The sequence below is a fragment of the Rattus norvegicus genome, chromosome 15, assembly GCF_021556685.1.
Source record: "Rattus norvegicus strain SHRSP/BbbUtx chromosome 15, alternate assembly SHRSP_T2T, whole genome shotgun sequence".
NCBI lineage: Eukaryota > Metazoa > Chordata > Mammalia > Rodentia > Muridae > Rattus > Rattus norvegicus.
In genome coordinates, this window is record NC_141548.1 from 72,297,718 (window position 1) to 72,317,246 (window position 19,529).

The 19,529-nt window shown below is 39.5% G+C and overlaps 1 long non-coding RNA gene and 1 other non-coding gene across 3 annotated transcripts in view; both read left to right on the forward strand.

Moving 5' to 3' along the window:
* Nucleotides 1-1,336: 1,336 nt before the first annotated feature.
* LOC120097252 (small nucleolar RNA SNORA17) lies at nt 1,337-1,467 on the forward strand. The gene has a single exon (XR_015639209.1). It is a non-coding gene; the product is annotated as a small nucleolar RNA SNORA17 (small nucleolar RNA).
* A 331-nt stretch (nt 1,468-1,798) lies between these two features.
* Nucleotides 1,799-19,529, forward strand: part of LOC102547864 (uncharacterized) — a 38,389-nt gene continuing 20,658 nt past the window's right edge. Inside the window, exon 1 of one of the 2 annotated variants that reach the window (XR_015638400.1) lies at nt 1,799-1,910. This is a non-coding gene — a long non-coding RNA (uncharacterized LOC102547864). Of the gene's footprint in view, nt 1,923-19,529 lie in introns of both variants that reach the window. The other variant, XR_015638401.1, reaches the window with a different exon arrangement.

Sequence of the window (19,529 nt, forward strand, 5' to 3'; positions counted from 1 at the left end):
CGTTTTTCTTATGACTTTTTTAATGCTTGTATAAGCACACATTTGTTGTGTGCTCATTAGCTATATTATGTCAAAGGGATCTTTAAACTTAATTCAACACCAACATTTATCTTAAAGAGATCTTAACTCGGATTTTTCTACAGTATTCAAAGCAGCTTGTAACTTTAGACGCTGAAGTAGTCTATATGTTTGAAGAACTGTGTTGTCTATATTATCTAATTTTTTACTATTTTAGTAGAAAACATCTAGCTTTGACTGTTCCTGTGGGATGGTATCACAGGTGAGGCAGGTACAAGAAAGAAGGAGGCTTGTCATTGGATGAGAAGGAAGGATGGCTGGGAGAAAAGTTTGAAGGAACAGGAGGAGATTGGAATGGACAGGAGGAAGAGACAGGCGGGACAAGGAGAGGAGCCAGGGCAGGACAATATGGCAAGTGATGTAGTGATTCTGAATAATCATAACAGGTTGTTATTAATGTTCTTAAGGGATAGATGGTACTGGGCTTTGTATGTTTAGGTGGGCAATTATACCTTATCAATTGGATCAAAGGTTATTGTGTTGTGTGTTCTTTTATGTGACAGTTTGAGTGTAGGAAAGTGTGCGGCAGCTGGAGACACGTAGTTGGGATGTGTTTCCCCAAGATATCTATCAGATTATATTGGGGCACTGCAGTGCCGGACCTAGCAGGGATAAAAGACAACCGTACTTTTTCTATTTTTTATATTTTGCAACAATATATTCCAACATTTTTAATTTCATTCACATTGGAAGATATCATTAGTTAGTCAAATTTTTAAATACTTAAAAGAACAATAAATGAAGCAATCCTGTTTTAGTTTAAGTACCATTTATATGCTTAAAATATGTGTTATTTCTCCTTCCCTGATACAGTAATTGCAACTCCCAAATCCTTCTAAGAACAATACCTTTTTGTACCTTCCACATTGGATTATTTTAGCCTATCGTCTTACTCATTCTGTTTTCAAGAAGTTTATTTCTATCACCTTTTTTATATGAGCAGAATGATTATGTTCAATCATAAGTAGTGCCAATATATGAGGAACATAATTGTATGTGAGCTCCAAACATGTTTATTTTTTATATGATTGAAAATTTATTTCTGTGGTATATATGAACAACAGTAACCAGTGATCCTTAATCTTCAATTGTGAAAGAGCTAGATGCTTCAAATATGTCCCAAAAATGTCACCATTTCTGTCTTCATTAAACTTTGCATTTAACATTTAATTACCATATTCAAAAGCAATAATTTTTTGTGCAGAAGCCCTGAAAATTTCCCATAAATTACACATTAATAAATAATTGCGTGAAACACTCTTCATCTAAAGGCATTTCAGAAGTGCATGCTATGTCACATGTGAAAAAGTAGTTGGAAGAGGGAAAAGATGCTATGTCTTTGTTCAGTGTTCTGACCTATGAACATCTGAATGATTAGTAGTCTAAAGTGAGTCTGAAATAACCAGTCCAGCACAGGGGACCTGAACAGAGAGAGATCTGGCCTGAGTTGACCACTAGTAGTCCGGTCTCTTGGGCAGGGAAACAAAGCGCAGACTGGAAGAACCCTCCTAGAACACTGGGCCCCAAAGCAGAGTGAGCCTAAGAAAACAAACATCCTTCTCACAAGGGACCAAATGGGTAGGTTGGGAAGAGATCAAGTCTCAGATGACCATGAGACCAGTGCTAAGGGGCATAGTCAAAGAGCTAGTCTTAGAGGGCTACTATTATGACACCATAATGCACAAACATGACAAAGCAATCCTGAAATGACCCCACTAACTCTGAGACCTTGGGTGTCATTAAGAGGAGCAAGTACATGGTGGAGAAATGGAAGAGAAAGAGAAACAGAAGGATGCCCGTCCAATGAAGAGAGGCAAAACTGGAGACTCAAGGTAGTGAGTGATGTGAGTAGCCCATGATGCTTCCTGGTGAGGTCCTGGGCTCTGTTGCCATCAGAGGCCATGTCTGGGTTCCATGGCCCTGCAACTGCAGGAGTATATGTTATCACCAAAGACCAGGCAGAAGTTCCCGGTCGGAGTGCTTCCCTGGGACATGTTGATGCCTGACAGCTGTGTAGAACTGGCACTACCCCTCACCTGGGCATTCTGGGAGAGCTGTCCCTGAGGCATAATGACAGGAGACTTGACCTCACCCCTAGCCCGATGCAGTACTCCAGAAAGCAGCCCCTCACTTTGAAGGTGAAAGTGATCCGATCCTGAGGATGCAACTACAGGAGAGCTGTCCCTACCAATCTTCTCACATAGGGCGGCGTGGATGATAGAGTGATACCCTGATCCTTGTTCAACCCCTACCTGAAGCAGGTAGGAGACCTTGCCCTAGAGTCGTGAGAGCAGAAGAACTGGATCTGCTGCTTACCAGCAGCAGCACCTGCTAGAATGTGTCCTGCACCTCACCTTTTTAGCACAGTAAACCTGACCCTGCATACTTGAGTTGCTGGTGAATTAGCCCAAAGGTGTGAATGTGGACTAGCCAGAGAGCCTTGCTTCTTGTCTTCAGCGTGGTTGCATCTCTGGCAGAGCGATCCCTTCCTTTTACCCTCATCCCTGGAGGTGGGTTGGACACTTGAACCTGGGGTCTTGAGAAAAAGAGAGTTTTTCCTCCTTTTTGTCTGCTGGGCAGTTGCACAAACAAGGAAGAGATGCCCTCCTCTATTCTCTTGTACCTTGCTATCTATGACAACAGGAGAGCTTTGGTTCACCCCCAAAATCTACCTCATACAGTTCATGAAGGATCTGGTCCTACAGAAAGAAATTTACAGGATCTCCATGACACAGGGAAACAACGGGATATTGGAAAGAAGTCACAGTGAGGTTCCAGTATTGATAGAGTGGTAGAAACCAGAGACATCTTATCAGACCAAGTCATTGTAATGAAAATTTTCAAGCAAAGAAGCTCGGACAAAAGGGTATATTGTGGGAAGCATTGTGACATGCTAAAACTTCCACAATGATATTTTTATTTATTTATTTCCTCTGTTGAGGGGGAAGTTTCAATGGTGGGTAGTAGGTACAGGGGAAGAGGATTTCAGTGGAACTGGGCTATATGACATAATATTCACAAAGAACCAAATAAAAGTTTTGTAAAAGTATAAAATAGGAAGTGATTCCTTTGTTTATTGAGAGCCTCAAATAAGTTTTCAAGGAAAACAAATACATTATTTCCCATTTGATTTATTTTTACTTAAATCTCATACTTCCATTATTTACTATATACAATACGTTTTATAAGATCGTTAAATATTTACAGTAAAGTCTACAATTTTTGTTTCTTTGAACTAGTTTATATGTTTTTGAGTGTAGGATCTTTGAATATTCTAGAGCTGTCTTCCTTTCTCTGTCTCCACATTCCTTTATTTGCTTTTCTGCCTGTCTTTTGCACTTATATTTTCATGTAAACATTTTAAAACCTTAATTTCCAAAAAATTTTAAACCATAATTTTATGGCCCAAATTTTATTGAAATATCTAACTTAATTGTCATATGGTTGCCCTTTAGAAAAAGTCTCACTTTTCTAAAGTCTCATTTAAATTTAAATTCTCACTAAACCATATACTTTCCTTCTATTTTATGTTTAATAAGCTTCTGAATGTGAGTATTTCTTTCAGGTTGATTAATCTGAAAGAAACTCATTACAGAGTTATGATCAATATTACAGAGCTAGATAGGATTTCTCTGTTTTTGCACACATACACAACCATTTCATTTTTTCTATCAATAAAAACTAACAACGTTCAGTGAATATAAATTTTATTTAAATTGAAATTAAATTTTTTCCCAAATTTCAACTTTATTATATAATTTTATTAAGCATCTGCTACATTTCTTAAAATACTTCATATAATTAATCAATGCACATAGATAATTTAATTTGATTGAAATGCAGAAATAAATTTTAATTGCTTGTTCTGTTTTTACTATTTTATTTTTTGAGATTGTAATCTTCCTTTCCTTTTCTCCTGTCAAATCTCAACAACCCTCTTTGCGATCTCTCAAGTCATTTCAAATCATATATATATATATATATATATATATATATATATATATATCATATGTATCATATATAGATGTCAAGCTATACATATTACTACTTGCATATGAATCTGTAGGACTGGAAAACATCTTTTATTTACACAGTGGATACATATAGGTTTACCTCTTATTAGGATAAACAAATTGGTAGATTGTACATTTTTATGAATTTTTTTCTTACACTAATAAGATATTAAAACCACACTCTATTTATTGTAATAAAGTCAAGGCTTCCAGAGATAATAATTTTTATTTCTCTTAAGTAGTGTCTCGATTTGTTATTTTTTAGCCAAAATAAAATATGTTACCAACCTTATATTGTAGTTTTAAATAGCATTGACTCCTGGATATTCATGTGTTTGAATGTTTAACCCATAAGTAAGGGGCACTATTAGGAAGAATGGTCTACTTTGAGTAGCTGTGGCATTGTGCAGGAATCGTGTCACTGTGTTGTAGGCTTTGAATTTTTTATGCTCAAGTTCTGCCCAGTGTGGAAACAGAATCTCCTATTTGTTGCCTTCAGATCACAAAATAGAACTCTTGTCTCTTCCAGCACCAAGTTTGACTGCATAATGCCATCCTTCCCACCATCATGCTTATATAAAGAAACTCTGACTGTGAGCCAGCCAGCCAGCCAGCCAGCCAGTCCCAACTAAATATTTTCCTTTATAAGTGTTGCTTTCATTGTGGTATATCATTGCAGCAAAAAAAAAAAAAAAAAAAAAAAAAAAAAAAAAAAAAAAACAGAGGTTGATTACAGGGAGTAGGATATTGCTGTGATAGACCTGACCTGACAATTCTTTTATTGGGAGGAATATGGATTTGAGGACTTTGGGTTAAGAAAGAAGTAAAATCTTTATAAGAGGACTGCAGGACCAAACTAGGAAGAACATTTCAAAGTTTTACCTTAAGTGATTTGAATTCCATTGGCTCAGTTTGAAAAGTTTCAGAGTAGAAGAATTTTACTATGTTGCATAGAGATCATTCTTGTGATATTTTGCTAAAGAATGTAGCAACTTTTGCCCTTGCCTGAATTGTCTACCCGAGGCTAAGGATGAAGAAATTCATATCAATTACATTGATAAAAGAGGTCTCAAGAAACCTAGCATAGACTGTGTCCTGTGGTTTACTCTTATGAACAGCATTTGATCAAGCATTGCAAACTGAAATGAGAATACAACATATGTGGTTCAATGATTAAAGGGTGACCAGGACATGAAATGAAGCTAAGTGCTGTATTCACGGATGTTAAATGCAATTAAGGGACTCGAGACATTGGAGCGCAGTCCCACCTAATTAAGTATATGTGTTTGCAGGTGAACAAGCAGTTAAATCATGCTAGCCATTATTATGACCTAGTTGTTGTTTTCCTTTGGACATAAAGACATAAGGATTGTGTGTCAAATAGAAAAGGGATGGATTACAATGGTTGTCAACTTGACTATATCTGGAAGAAACTTTAATCTAGAACTTAAAATGAATTAAAGAAAAGTTTAGTTCCAGGATTAGGGATATAGGCCTTTAATCCCAGGAGACAAAGTCAAGACAATCTTTGCGTTCAAGGCCTGTGTACACAAAGCAAGTTCCAGGTTAAAAAAAAAAAAAAGCTTAGGTCAAGCCCTTGTTCAGTATATTTATACCAGTATTCAGGAGACAGAGGCATTGAGGTTTCTGAGTTTATACACTGCATATAGGAAAGATTTTGGACAGCCAAGCTTAGGCAGTAATAGAAATCATTGATAACAGAAAACGGCTGCAGATTTACAAGGAGCCCATGTTTCAGACACAGCAAATAGCAGAACTTGGCCCCTTAGCCACGTGGTTCTGGCTTTTTTTTTTTTTTTTTTTTTTTTGCTTTTTTTTTTTTTTTTTTTATTAACTTGAGTATTTCTTATATACATTTCGAGTGTTATTCCCTTTCCCGGTTTCCGGGCAAACATCCCCCTCCCCCCTCCCTTTCCTTATGGGTGTTCCCCTCCCAACCCTCCCCCCATTGCCGCCCTCCCCCCATAGACTAGTTCACTGTGGGTTCAGTCTTAGCAGGACCCAGGGCTTCCCCTTCCACTGGTGCTCTTACTAGGATATTCATTGCTACCTATGGGGTCAGAGTCCAGGGTCAGTCCATGTATAGTCTTTAGGTAGTGGCTTAGTCCCTGGAAGCTCTGGTTGCTTGGCATTGTTGTACTTTTGGGGTCTCGAGCCCCTTCAAGCTCTTCCAGTTCTTTCTCTGATTCCTTCAATAGGGGACCTATTCTCAGTTCAGTGGTTTGCTGCTGGCATTCGCCTCTATATTTGCTGTATTCCGGCTGTGTCTCTCAGGAGCGATCTACATCCGGCTCCTGTCGGTCTGCACTTCTTTGCTTCATCCATCTTGTCTAATTGGGTGGCTGTATATGTATGGTTCTGGCTTTTGAGTCAATAATACAAGGGTTAGTGGGTCAAGTTTCCTTGTTTCCTGGAGTTAAGAAATTAGTGGTGATTAAGAAGAGACTACCATCACTGAGGTGAAATCCACTGGGAAGTGTTTTTGTAGTACACAAATAAGTTGTGTTTCAGAGACAGACATTGAGCTGGCAGCTGAATCCTGATAATGTGAAAGAATCACATTAAGGGTTCATGCAGAAAAGCAAGGCCCTGGGTTCAGTCCTCAGCTCTGAAAGAGAGGGAGAGAGGGAGAGAGAGAGAGAAGAAGAGAGAGAGAGGGAGAGAGAGAGAGAGAGAGAGAGAGAGAGAGAGAGAGAGAGAGAGAGAGAGAGAGAGAGAAAGCGCTTCTGACAGACTTTCGTTAAAATCTGATAAAATTTTGTTCTAGTTGCAACAGATGATCCCACTTTCCAGTACCATAAAATAACCAACTAGAATAGCAGCAATAGTGGAGTTGAGTTAGCACTGCCTATAGTGTTACTGAAGGCATAGCTGGAGAAATTACACAGCCCTTTTGAGAAGGCCCGACAATCATGTGCAGACCCCAAACATTGCATCAAGAATCTGTAAATTTCGAGTTGCCTTGGCGACTCCAAGATATTCAGGATGCCACAGGTGTGAAATAAGAATAACTTTTCCTATGGAGTGGAAACAGCCCAAGAGAAAAAATTGTGTCACAGTCAACAAAGCTGAAAGGAATTGGATATCAGACATGGAGGTTAAGAGTTTGAAAGTTTCTCAGCATTTTTTTTTTTGGTCTTGCTTTAGTTTAGAATCTTTTTATTGTAAAGTTCTGGAATGAAAACGCATATCATATGATGTTGAAAGTATATACTTTTTAAAGTGAAATTTTCTAGTTTCTTTGGGAACTCAGTTGTGACATGTGATTATTTTCTGGAAACTGTCTTATGGGAGAGTGTTTTCCTGAGAACTAAAATGTGGTGTTTTTTTGGACGGTGCCTGGAAAACGGGCATGTGATGTTTTGCTGGAACAGACACTTGAAAGGACATGTGATATTTACAAAAGCTATACATATCAAACAAAAAACAGTGGATTATGCTCTGCTCTTAGTTTGCCTTGATACTCTTTGCTGGTCTTCATCGTACTTTCCTCACACTGGTCTTCACTGATGATACTCTGGCATTGGTTCACGTTGCCTTATTCCCTGACCATTACTTGTCATGACTTCACAGAGGGAAAGGCACCAAAGAATTTCTCATATTTTGGCAGTTTCTTATGGTTTGCAGAGATTCTGGCCGATTGACAGAATCTCTCAGCTTCTTCTGGATTAAGCTACCACTGCTGATTTATGTACTGAACTGATGATATCCTGACAATGAAGACTAGAATCACCCCCAAAGAACTGTGTTCAGACAGATCCACAATCCCATATGCCCTATTAACCTTGTATTTGTACTACATTTGGTGGGTGTTTGGTAGAAGAGAGATTAAAAGGTTTAAGAACACTTACTATTGAATCATTGGACTGATCATGGGGACCCCAATGGAAGAGTTAGGGGAAGGATTGAAAGAGCTGAAGGGGTTTGCAACTCCATAGGAAGAACGACAATGTTAACCAATCAGACACCTGCCCCTGAAGCTCCCAGGGACTAAATGACCAATCAACAAATACACATGGAGAGACCCATGGCTCCAGCTGCATATGTAGCAGAGGATGGCCTTACCTGGCATCAGTGGGAAGGGAGGCTCTAGGTCCTGTGAAGGCTCAATGCCCTATGTAGGGAAATACTAGGAAGGTGAGGCCAGAGTAGATGGGTGGGTGGGGGAGTATCCTCAAAGAAGCAGGAGAGAGAGATGGGATAGGGGGCTTGTGGAGGAAAAACCAGGAAAGGGAATGACATTTGAAATATAAATAAATAAAATATCCAATGAAAAAGAGAAAAGAGAACACTTATTGAAGAAATTTTTGAGAATTTCAAGCCTATGTGATTTGTTCTTTGATTTTGGTATTAGAGGGGATTACATATAAAAGATTACATTAATCTCCAAAATCTTTGAAGTTTTAGACTTTTAAACATTGTTGAAACTGTGATTGATTATGGGGACTTTTGAAATGGAAAAAAACAAATTTTGAACTATGCAATGGCTACAGGCCTATGAGGGTCAGGAAATGGAATGCACTGGTTTTAATACATTTGGCTCCCACACATGTTTGATTTCCTGAACTATAGGGAGTGGCTCTATTAGGAGGTGTGGTCTTGTTGGAGTAGTTGTAGCCTAATTGCAGAAAGTGGGCAACAGCAAATACAGTCTTTGAGATTTTTTTCTCCATATTTATTAAATTGAATATTTCTTTTTCTTATTTTCTTTTTGGCTCCCTGATTCCCAGAAACATAACTGGGACACATATGGCCTGCACGGTGGCCTGGCCTTGGTGCTCATTCATTGCACATATATAGGAATGTAAGTTTAACCTCTCCATGTTGTATCTTATAGATGGCATAGGAAACGTATGTTCTATAAATAAGATAATCCGTCCTATAAGTTTAATACAAACTGTGTTGCGTAATTCCCTAAAAAATATTAAGAACATTATTTGTAGCATAAGGTAGCCAAGAGACCAACTAACCTCAGTATTGTGGTTGCTTTGTACCTCTCATGGCCGTGTTGTTCTTGCTGTTCTTGCTTGTGAGTTTAAAAGTGCACCAGCTTCCTCTTTGAATTGCTTTAAGACAACCACGGATTTATCAAAGAAGGTGTTTACCAAGTGCTTCTGGGATTTCTTATTTACATTTCAATTTTTATTACCTTTTCCGGTTTCCAGGCCAACAATCCCAAACCTCTCCCTCTCCCCTTCTATATGGGTGTTCCCCTTCTCATCCTCCCCACATTACAGCCTTCCCAGCAACAATCACGTTCACTTGGAGTTCAGTCTTGGCAGGACCAAGGGCTTCCCCTTCTACCGGTGATCTTACTAGGATATTCATTGCAACATATGCAGTTGGAGTCCAGGGTCAGTCCATGTATAGTCTTTGGGTAGTGGCTTAGTCCCTGAAAGCTCTGGTTGGTGGGCATTGTTGTTCATATGGGTCTCAAGGACCTTCAAGCTCTTTCATACCTTTCTCTGATTCCTTCAATGGGGGTCCCGTTCTCAGTTCAGTGGTTTGCTGCTGGCATTTGCCTATGTATTTGCCATATTCTGGCTGTGTATCTCAGGAGAGATCTATATCTGGTTCCTGTCAACATGCACTTCTTTGCTTCATCCATCTTATCTAGTTTGGTGGCTGTATATGTATGGGCCACATGTGGGGCAGGCTCTGAATGGGCGTTCTTCAGCCTCTGTTCTAAACTTTGCCTCCCTATCCCCTCCCAAGGGTACTCTTGTTCCCCTTTCAAAGAAGGAGTGAAACATTCACTTTTTGGTCATCCTTCTTGAGGTTCACTTGTTCTGTGCATCTAGGGTAATTCAAGCATTTGGGGTAATATCCACTTATCAATGAGTGCATACCATGTGTGTTTTTTGTGATTGGATTATCTCACTCAGGATGATATTTTCCACTTCCAACCATTTGTCTATGAATTTCATAAAGTCATTGTTTTTGATAGTGGAGTAGTATTCCTTTGTGTAGATGTACCACATTATCTGTCTCTATTGCTCTGTTGAAGGACATCTGGGTTCTTTCCAACTTCTGGCTACTATAAATAAGGCTGCTATGAACATAGTGGAGTAGGTATCTTTGTTATTTTTTGGAGCATCTTTTGGGTATATGCCCAAGAGAGGTATAGCTGGGTCCTCAGGTAGTGCAATGTCCAATTTTCTGAAGAACCTCCAGACTGATTTCAAGAATCATTGTACCAATTTGCAATCCTACCCACAATGGAGGAATGTTCCTCCTTATTCACAACCTTGACAGCATCTGCTGTCACCAGAGTTTTTGATCTTAGCCATTCTGACTGGTGTGAGGTGAAATCTCAGGGTTGTTTTGATTTGCATTTCCCTTATGACTAAAGATGTTGAACATTTCTTTAGGTGCTTCTCAGCCATTCGGCATTCCTCAGCTGTGAATTCTTTGTTTAGTTCTGAACTCCATTTTTCAATAGGGCTATTTGTCTCCCTGCAGTCTAACTTCATGAGTTCTTTGTATATTTTGGATATAAACCCTCTATCAGTTGAAGGGTTGGTAAAGATCTTTTCCCAATCTGTTGCTTGCCATTTTGTCCTAACAACAGTGTCCTTTACCTGACAGAAGCTTTGTAGTTTTATCAGATCCCATTTGTCAATTCTTGATCTCAGAGCATAAGACATTGGTGTTTTGTTCAGGAAATTTTCTCTAGTGCCCATATGTTCAAGATACTTCCCCACTTTTTCTTCTATTAGTTTGAGTGTATCTGGTTTGACGTGGAGGTCCTTGATCACTTCGACTTAAGCTTTGTACAGGGTGATAAGAATGGATCGATCTGCATTCTTCTACATGCTGACCTCCACTTGAACCAGCACCATTTGCTGAAAATGCTATCTTTTTTCCATTGGATAGTTTTGACTCCTTTGTCAAAAATCAATTGACCATAGGTGTGTGGGTTCATTTCTGGGTCTTCAATTCTATTCCACTGGTCTATCTGTCTGTCTCTGTACCAATACCACACAGTTTTTTGTTTTTGTTTTTGTTTTTTGTTGTTGTTGTTTTTTTTGTTTTTTTTTTTTTTTTCACTATTGCTCTGTGATACTGCTTGAGTTCAGGGATAGTGATTCCCCTGGAAGTCTTTTTATTGTTCAGGATAGTTTTAGCTATCCTGGTTTTTTTTGTTATTCCAGATGAATTTGCAAATTTTTCTGTCTGACTTGTGAACAATTGGTTTGGAATTTTGATTGGGATTGCATTGAATCTGTAGATCGCTTTTGGTAAAATGGCCATTTTTACAATATTAATCCTGCCAGTCCATGAGCATGGGAGATCTTTTCATCTTCTGAGATCTTCTTCAATTTCTTCCTTCACAGGCTTGAAGTTATTATCATACAGATCTTTCACTTGCTTGGTTAAAATCACACCGAGGTATTTTGTATAATTTGGGACTATTATGAATTGCGTCTTTTTCCCAATTTCTTTCTCCGCTTATTTCTCTTTTGTGTAGAGGAAGGCTACTGACTTATTTGAGTTAATTTTATACCCAGCCACTTTGCTGAAGGTGTTTATCAGGTTTAGTACTTCTCTGGTGGAACTTTTGGGAACACACACACACACACACACACACACACACACACATATATATATATATATATATATATACTATCATATCATCTGCAAATAGTGATATTTGACTTCTTCCTTTCCAAACTGTATCCCTTTGATCTCCTTTGGTTGTCTGATTGCTTGGAATATGACTTCGAGAACTATGTTGAGTAAGTAGAGAAAGAGAGAGCTGCCTTGTCTTGTCCCTTATTTTAGTGGGATTGCTTCAAGTTTCTCTCCATTTAGTTTGATGGTAGCTACTGGTTTGCTGTATATGGCTTTTACTATATTTAGGTATGAGTCTTGAATTCCTATTCTTTCCAGGTCTTTTATCATAAAGGGGTGTTGAATTTTGTCAAATGCTTTCTCAGCATATAATGAAATGATCATGTGGTTCTAATCTTTCAGTTTGTTTATATAGTGCATTATGTTGATGGTTTTCCATATATTAAACAATCCCTTCATAAATAGGATAAAGTCTACATGATCGTGATGATGACTGCTTTGATGTGCTCTTGCATTCGTTTTGTAAGAATTTTTTTTTATTTTATACTTTATATTTTAATTTATAGTAGTAAATTGTACATAATTAAACCTTTTAATCCCTCTAACAAAAATTGACAGGCATTTGGCGAAAATGGAATGTTAAAATTATACTTACTGCTCAAAATTTCAAAACTGAATAAACATGATTAAAAATTTATCTCCAAATTATTTTCCACATGTTCTTTATATAAATGTGTCAGATTTTGTACTTCTTTTTTTAAATTTATTTAATACTTAATAATAATTCTTTGGTTTCCGGGCAAACATCCCCCTCTCCCCTCCCCTTCCTTATGGGTGTTCCCCTCCCAACCCTCCCTCATTGCCGCCCTCCCCCCAACAGTCTAGTTCACTGGGGGTTCAGTCTTAGCAGGACCCAGGGCTTCCCCTTCCACTGGTGCTCTTACTAGGATATTCATTGCTACCTATGAGGTCAGAGTCCAGGGTCAGTCCATGTATAGTCTTTAGGTAGTGGCTTAGTCCCTGGAAGCTCTGGTTGCTTGGCATTGTTGTACATATGCGGTCTCGAGCCCCTTCAAGCTCTTCCAGTTCTTTCTCTGATTCCTTCAACGGGGGTCGTATTCTCAGTTCAGTGGTTGGCTGCTGGCATTCGCCTCTATATTTGCTGTATTCTGGCTGTGTCTCTCAGGAGCGATCTACATCCGGCTCCTGTCGGTCTGCACTTCTTTGCTTCATCCATCTTGTATAATTAGGTGGCTGTATATGTATGGGCCACATGTGGGGCAGGCTCTGAATGGGTGTTCCTTCAGTCTCTGTTTTAATCTTTGCCTCTCTATTCCCTGCCAAGGGTATTCTTGTTCCCCTTTTAGAGAAGGAGTGAAGCATTCACATTTTGATCATCCGTCTTGAGTTTCATTTGTTCTAGGCATCTAGGGTAATTCAAGCATTTGGGCTAATAGCCACTTATCAGTGAGTGCATACCATGTATGTCTTTCTGTGATTGGGTTAGCTCACTCAGGATGATATTTTCCACTTCCAACCATTTGCCTACGAATTTCATAAAGTCTTTGTTTTTGATAGCTGAGTAATATTCCATTGTGTAGATGTACCACATTTTCTGTATCCATTCCTCTTTTGAAGGGCATCTGCGTTCTTTCCAGCTTCTGGCTATTATAAATAAGGCTGCGATGAACATAGTGGAGCACGTGTCTTTTTTATATGTTGGGGCATCTTTTGGGTATATGCCCAAGAGAGGTATAGCTGGATCCTCAGGCAGTTCAATGCCCAATTTTCTGAGGAACATCCAGACTGATTTCCAGAATGGTTGTACCAGTCTGCAATCCCACCAACAATGGAGGAGTGTTCCTCTTTCTCTGCATCCTCGCCAGCATCTGCTGTCACCTGAGTTTTGATCTTAGCCATTCTCACTGGTGTGAGGTGAAATCTCAAGGTTGTTTTGATTTGCATTTCCCTTATGACTAAAGATGTTGAACATTTCTTTAGCTGTTTCTCAGCCATTCTGCATTCCTCAGCTGTGAATTCTTTGTTTAGCTCTGAACCCCATTTTTTAATAGGGTTATTTGTCTCCCTGCGGTCTAACTTCTCGAGTTCTTTGTATATTTTCGATATAAGGCCTCTATCTGTTGTAGGATTGGTAAAGATCTTTTCCCAATCTGTTGGTTGCCGATTTGTCCTAACCACAGTGTCCTTTGCCTTACAGAAGTTTTGCAGTTTTATGAGATCCCATTTGTCGATTCTTGATCTTAGAGCATAAGCCATTGGTGTTTTGTTCAGGAAATTTTTTCCAGTGCCCATGTGTTCCAGATGCTTCCCTACTTTTTCTTCTATTAGTTTGAGTGTATCAGGTTTGATGTGGAGGTCCTTGATCCACTTGGACTTAAGCTTTGTACAGGGTGATAAGCATGGATCAATCTGCATTCTTCTACATGTTGACCTCCAGTTGAACCAGCACCATTTGCTGAAAATGCTATCTTTTTTCCATTGGATCGTTTTGGTTCCTTTGTCAAAAATCAAGTGCCCATAGGTGTGTGGGTTCATTTCTGCGTCTTCAATTCTGTTCCATTGGTCTATCTGTCTGTCTCTGTACCAATACCATGCAGTATTTATCACTATTGCTCTGTAATACTGCTTGAGTTCAGGGATAGTGATTCCCCCTGAAGTCCTTTTATTGTTGAGGATAGGGATTTTTTCGATTCCTCTCTGTAGGCTTCTACTTGTTTATTAATGTTTTCCTGTGTTTCTCTAAGGGAGTTCTTCACGTCTTTCTTGAAGTCCTCCAGCATCATGATCAAATATGATTTTGAAACTAGATCTTGCTTTTCTGCTGTGTTTGGATATTCCATGTTTATTTTGGTGGGAGAATTGGGCTCCGATGATGCCATGTAGTCTTGCTTTCTGTTGCTTGGGTTCCTGTGCTTGCCTCTCACCATTAGATTATCTCTAGTGTTACTTTTTTCTGCTATTTCTGACAGTGGCTAGACTGTCCTATAAGCCTGTGTGTCAGGAGTGCTGTAGACCTGTTTTCCTGTTTTCTTTCAGCCATATGGGGAAAGAGTGTTCTGCTTTCGGGTGTGTAGTTTTTCCTCTCTACAGGTCTTCAGCTGTTCCTGTGGGCCTGTGTCTTGTGTTCACCAGGCAGGTCACTTGCAGCAGAAAAATTGGTCTTACCTGTGGTCCCGAGGCTCAAGTTTGCTCGCGGGTTGCTGCCCACGAACTCTCTGCGGCGGCAGCAACCAGGAAGATCTGCACCTCCCTTTCTGGGAGTGTCCGTGCACTAGGGTTCCAGATGGTGTTTGGTGTTTTCCTCTGGCGTCTGAGGTATGTGTGCAGAGTGCAGTCTCTTCTGGTTTCCCAGGCGTGTCTTCCTCTCTGAAGTTTTAGCTCTCCTTCCCACAGGATTTGGGTGCAGAGAACTGTTTATCTGGTCTGTTTCCTTCATGTTCCAGTGGTGTCTCAGGCGCAGGGGTCCTGCCGCTCCTGGGCCCTCCCCTACAGGAACCCAGAGGCCTTATACAGTTTCCTCTTGGGCCAGGGATGTGGGCAAGGGTGGGCAGTGTTGGTGGTCTCCTCCGCTCTGCAGCCTCAGGAGTGCCCACCTGACCAGGCAGTGAGGTCTCTCTCCCACGTGGTTTGGGAGCAGAGACTTGTAAGAATTTTAATGAGTATTTTTGCATCGATATTCATAAGGGAAATTGGTCTGAAGTTCTCTTTCTTTGTTGGGTCTTTGTGTGGTTTAGGTATAAGAGTATCAGTGGCTTCATAGAAGGAATTCAGTAGCGCTCCATCTGTTTCAATTTTATGGAGTAGTTTGGATAGTATTGGTATGAGATCTTCTATGAAGGTCTGATAGAGTTCTGCACTGAACCCTTCTGGACCTGGGCTCTTTTTGGTTGGGAGACCTTTAATGACTGCTTCTATTTCTCTAGGAGTTATGGGGTTGTTTAAATGGTTTAACTGTTCCTTATTTAACTTTGGTACTTGGTGTTGGCCTTGAAAATTGTTCATTTCCTCCAGATTTTCAAGTTTTGTTGAATATAGGCTTTTGTAGTAAGATCTGATGATTTTTTGAATTTCCTTTGATTCTGTAGTTATGTCTCCCTTTTCATTACTGATTTTGTGAATTTGGACACTCTCTCTGTGTCCTCTGGTTATTCTGGCTAAGAGTTTATCTATCTTGTTGATTTTCTCAAAGAACCAGTTTTTGGTTCTGTTGATTCTTTTTATAGTCCTTTGTGTTTCTACTTGTTGATTCCAGCTCTGAGTTTAATTATTTCCTGCCTTCTATTCCTCCTGAGTGTATTTGCTTCTTTTTTTCTAGACCTTTTAGGTGTGCTGTCAAGCTGCTGACATATGCTGTCTCTTCTTTCTTTCTGCAGGCACTCAGAGCTATGAGTTTTCCTCTTAGCACAGCTTACGTTGTTTCCCATAAGTTTGGTATGTTGTACCTTCATTTTCATTAAATTATAAGAAGTCTTTAATTTCTTTTTTTATTTCTTCCTTGACCAGGTTATCATTGAGTAGAGCATTGTTCAACTTCCAAATATATGTGGGTATTCTTTCCTTATTGTTATTGAAGACCAACTTCAGCCCGTGGTGGTCTAATAGGATGCATGGGATTATTTCTGTCATTCTGTATCTGTTGAGGCCTGTTTTGTGCCCAATTTATGGGCAATTTTGGAGAAAGGACCAATAGGTGGTGAGAAGAAGGTATATGTTTATGTGTCAGGATAAAATGTTCTATAAATATCTGTTAAAGTCCATTTGGTTCATGACTTCTTTTAATCTGTCTATGTCTCTGTTTAATTTCTCTTTCCATGATCTGTCCATTGATGAGAGTGGAGTGTTGAAATCTCTTACTATTATTGTGTGAGGTACATTGTGTGCTTTGTGCTTTAGTAAGGTTTCTTTTATGTATGTAGGTACCCTTGTTTTTAGAGCATAGATATATTTGATTGAGAGTTCATCTTGGTGAATTTTTCCTTTGATGAGTATGAAGTGTCCTTCCTTATCTTTTTTGATGACCTTTGGGTGAAAATCAGTTTTATTCGATATTGGAATGACTACTTTAGTTTGCTTCTTCAGACCATTTGCTTGGTAAATTATTTTCCAGCCTTTTACTTTGAGGTAGTGTCTGTCTTTGTCTCTGAGATGTGTTTTCTATAGGCTGCAAAATGCTGGGTCCTCATTGCCTATCTAGTTTGTTAATCTGTGTCTGTTTATTGGGGAATTGAGTCCTTTGATGTTGAGAGATATTAATGAATAGTGATTGTTGATTCCTGTTATCTTCTTATTTGGAGGTGAGATTATGTTTGTGTGCTTTCCTGCTCTTTGTTTCGCTGCAAAATGGTTAATTTCTTGCTTTTTCTAGGGTGTACCTTGCCTCCTTGTGTTGGGCTTTACCAGTTATTATCCTTTGTAGGGTTGGATTTGTAGAAAGATATTGTCTAAATTTGGTTTTGTCATGGAATATCTTGGTTTCTCCATCTATGTTAATTGAGAGTTTTGCTGGATACAGTAACCTGGGCTGGCATTTGTGTTCTCGTAGGGTCTGTATGACATCTGTCCAGGTTCTTCTGGCTTTCATATTCTCTGTTGTGAAGTCTGGTGTAATTCTGATAGGATTGCCTTCTTACGTTACTTGAACTTTTTCCCTTACTGCTTTTAATATTTTTTCTTTGTTTTGTGCATTTGGTGTTTTGACTCTTATGTGATGGGAAGAGTTTCTTTTCTTTTCCAATTTATTTGTAGTTCTGTAGGCTTCTTGTATGTTTATGGGCATCTCATTCTTTAGGTTGGGGAAGTTTTCTTCTACAAATTTGTTGAAGATATTTACTGGTCTTTTGAGCTGAGAGTCTTCACTCTCTTCTATACCTATTATCCTTAGGTTTGATCTTCTCATTGTGTCATAGATTTTCTGTATGTTTTGGGCCAGTAGCTTCTTCAGTTTTACATTATCTTTGACAGTTGTGTTGATGATTTCTATGGAATCTTCTGTTCCTGAGATTCTCTCTTCTATCTCTTGTATTCTGTTGGTGATGCTTGTATATATGTCTCCTTTTCTCTTCCTTTGATTTTCTATATCCAGGGTTGTCTCCCTTTGTTTTTTCTTTATTGCTTCTATTTCCATTTTTAATTCCTTCACCTGTTTGATTGTGTTTTATTGTAATTCTTTTAGGAATTTTTACGTTTCCTTTCTATAGGCTTCTACTTGTTTATTTGTCTTTTCCAGTATTTCTCTAAGGGAGTTCTTTATGTCTTTTTTGAAGTCCTCCATCATCATGATCAAATGTAATTTAAAATCTAGTTCTAGGAAGAGAGTAGTCTTTCCAGGTGTATCGGCCCCTCTGAAGGTCTAGCTCTACCTCCCTTGGGATTTGGGTGCAGGGAGCTGTTTGACTGTGTACCTTCAGATCCTGGTGCAGTCTGGACCTCAGCGATCCTACAGCTTGAGTGCCCCTATCTTCCTGTTCCCAGAGGACCTATACAGTTTTCTCTTGGACCAGGGATGTAGGCAAGGGTGGGCAGTACTGGCGGCCTCTTCTGCCCTGCAATCTCAGGAGTGCACACCAGTCTGGGCGTTGAGGTCTCTCGCCCATGGCGTTCGGGAGCAGGGAGCTGTGGGCTGGGATTAGCAAGGTTTGGGCTCCAGCTAGAAACCGGAAGTGTCTGGTCCCAGTGGAATTTTGCCTTATTTGTCCTGAGTCCAATATTCAGGTCACTTGAAGCAGAAATGTTGGTCTTACCTCTGGTCTCGTGCCTAAAGTCTTTTCTCAGGGCTGGGTTTCAGCTCTCTGTGAGGACAGCAACGCGGAAGGGTCTGCCTCTTGGGTCCCTGTGCACAGTGTGCCCAGATGGCGCTAGGCATTTTCCTCTAGAGTCAGAAATGTGGTCAGGGAATAGTCTCCTCTGGCTTCTAAGGAGTGTCTGCCCCCTCCTTTGAGATTTTTATACTCAAGTTCTGCCCAGTGTGGAAAGAGAATCTCTTCCTGGTTCCTTTTAAATCAAGTTGTAGAACACTTGACTCCTCCAGCTCAAAGTCTGCCTGCATGATGCCATGCTTCCTACCATGGTGATAATAGATGGAAAGCCTGAAACTATAAGCCAGCCCGCCCCAAGTAACTGTTTGACTTTATTCGAGTTGTCTTGGTCATAATGTACATTAGAGCAATAAAACTCTAAGACACGTTTATTGGGTCTAGATGGTTTCTTAATCTTTTTTAATTGAGTTTTTATTTTTGTTTGTTTTTCCTGATCTTCATATCAGCTTGAGGGAACTGTATTGGAATAGTACATTTTAATACTTTGCAATTAAACAGGATAATACTTTGTTGAAAGCTTTCAAAACAGCCTGATACAGCTGTTTTCTGAGATGCTCTTCCAGAACATAAAAAATACAGAGGTGAATGCTCCCAGCCAACCACTGAACTGAAAACGGCATCCTCACTGGATGAGTGAAAGAAAGGATTAAGGGACATAAAGGAGCTTGCAATACCAGTAGAACAACAATACCAACCAACCCGAGCTCCCAGGGACTAAGTCACCACCCAAAGAGTACACATGGACAGATCCATGGCTCCAACTGCATAGGTAGCAGAGAATGGCCATTTTGGGCACCAGTGAGAAGCCCTTGGTCCCGCAACAGTGGAACCCCCAGTGAAAGGGAATGTCAGGGCAGGTAGGCAGTAAAGAGTGGGTGGTTGGGTGGGTGAAAGTGGATAATATTTGAGACATAAATAAAAAATATCCAATTTAGAAAAATACAGAAAAGGTAGAGTCTTTAGATGAAAATTCGTTTGCCTCTGTCAGTATCGGTGTGGATAAAAA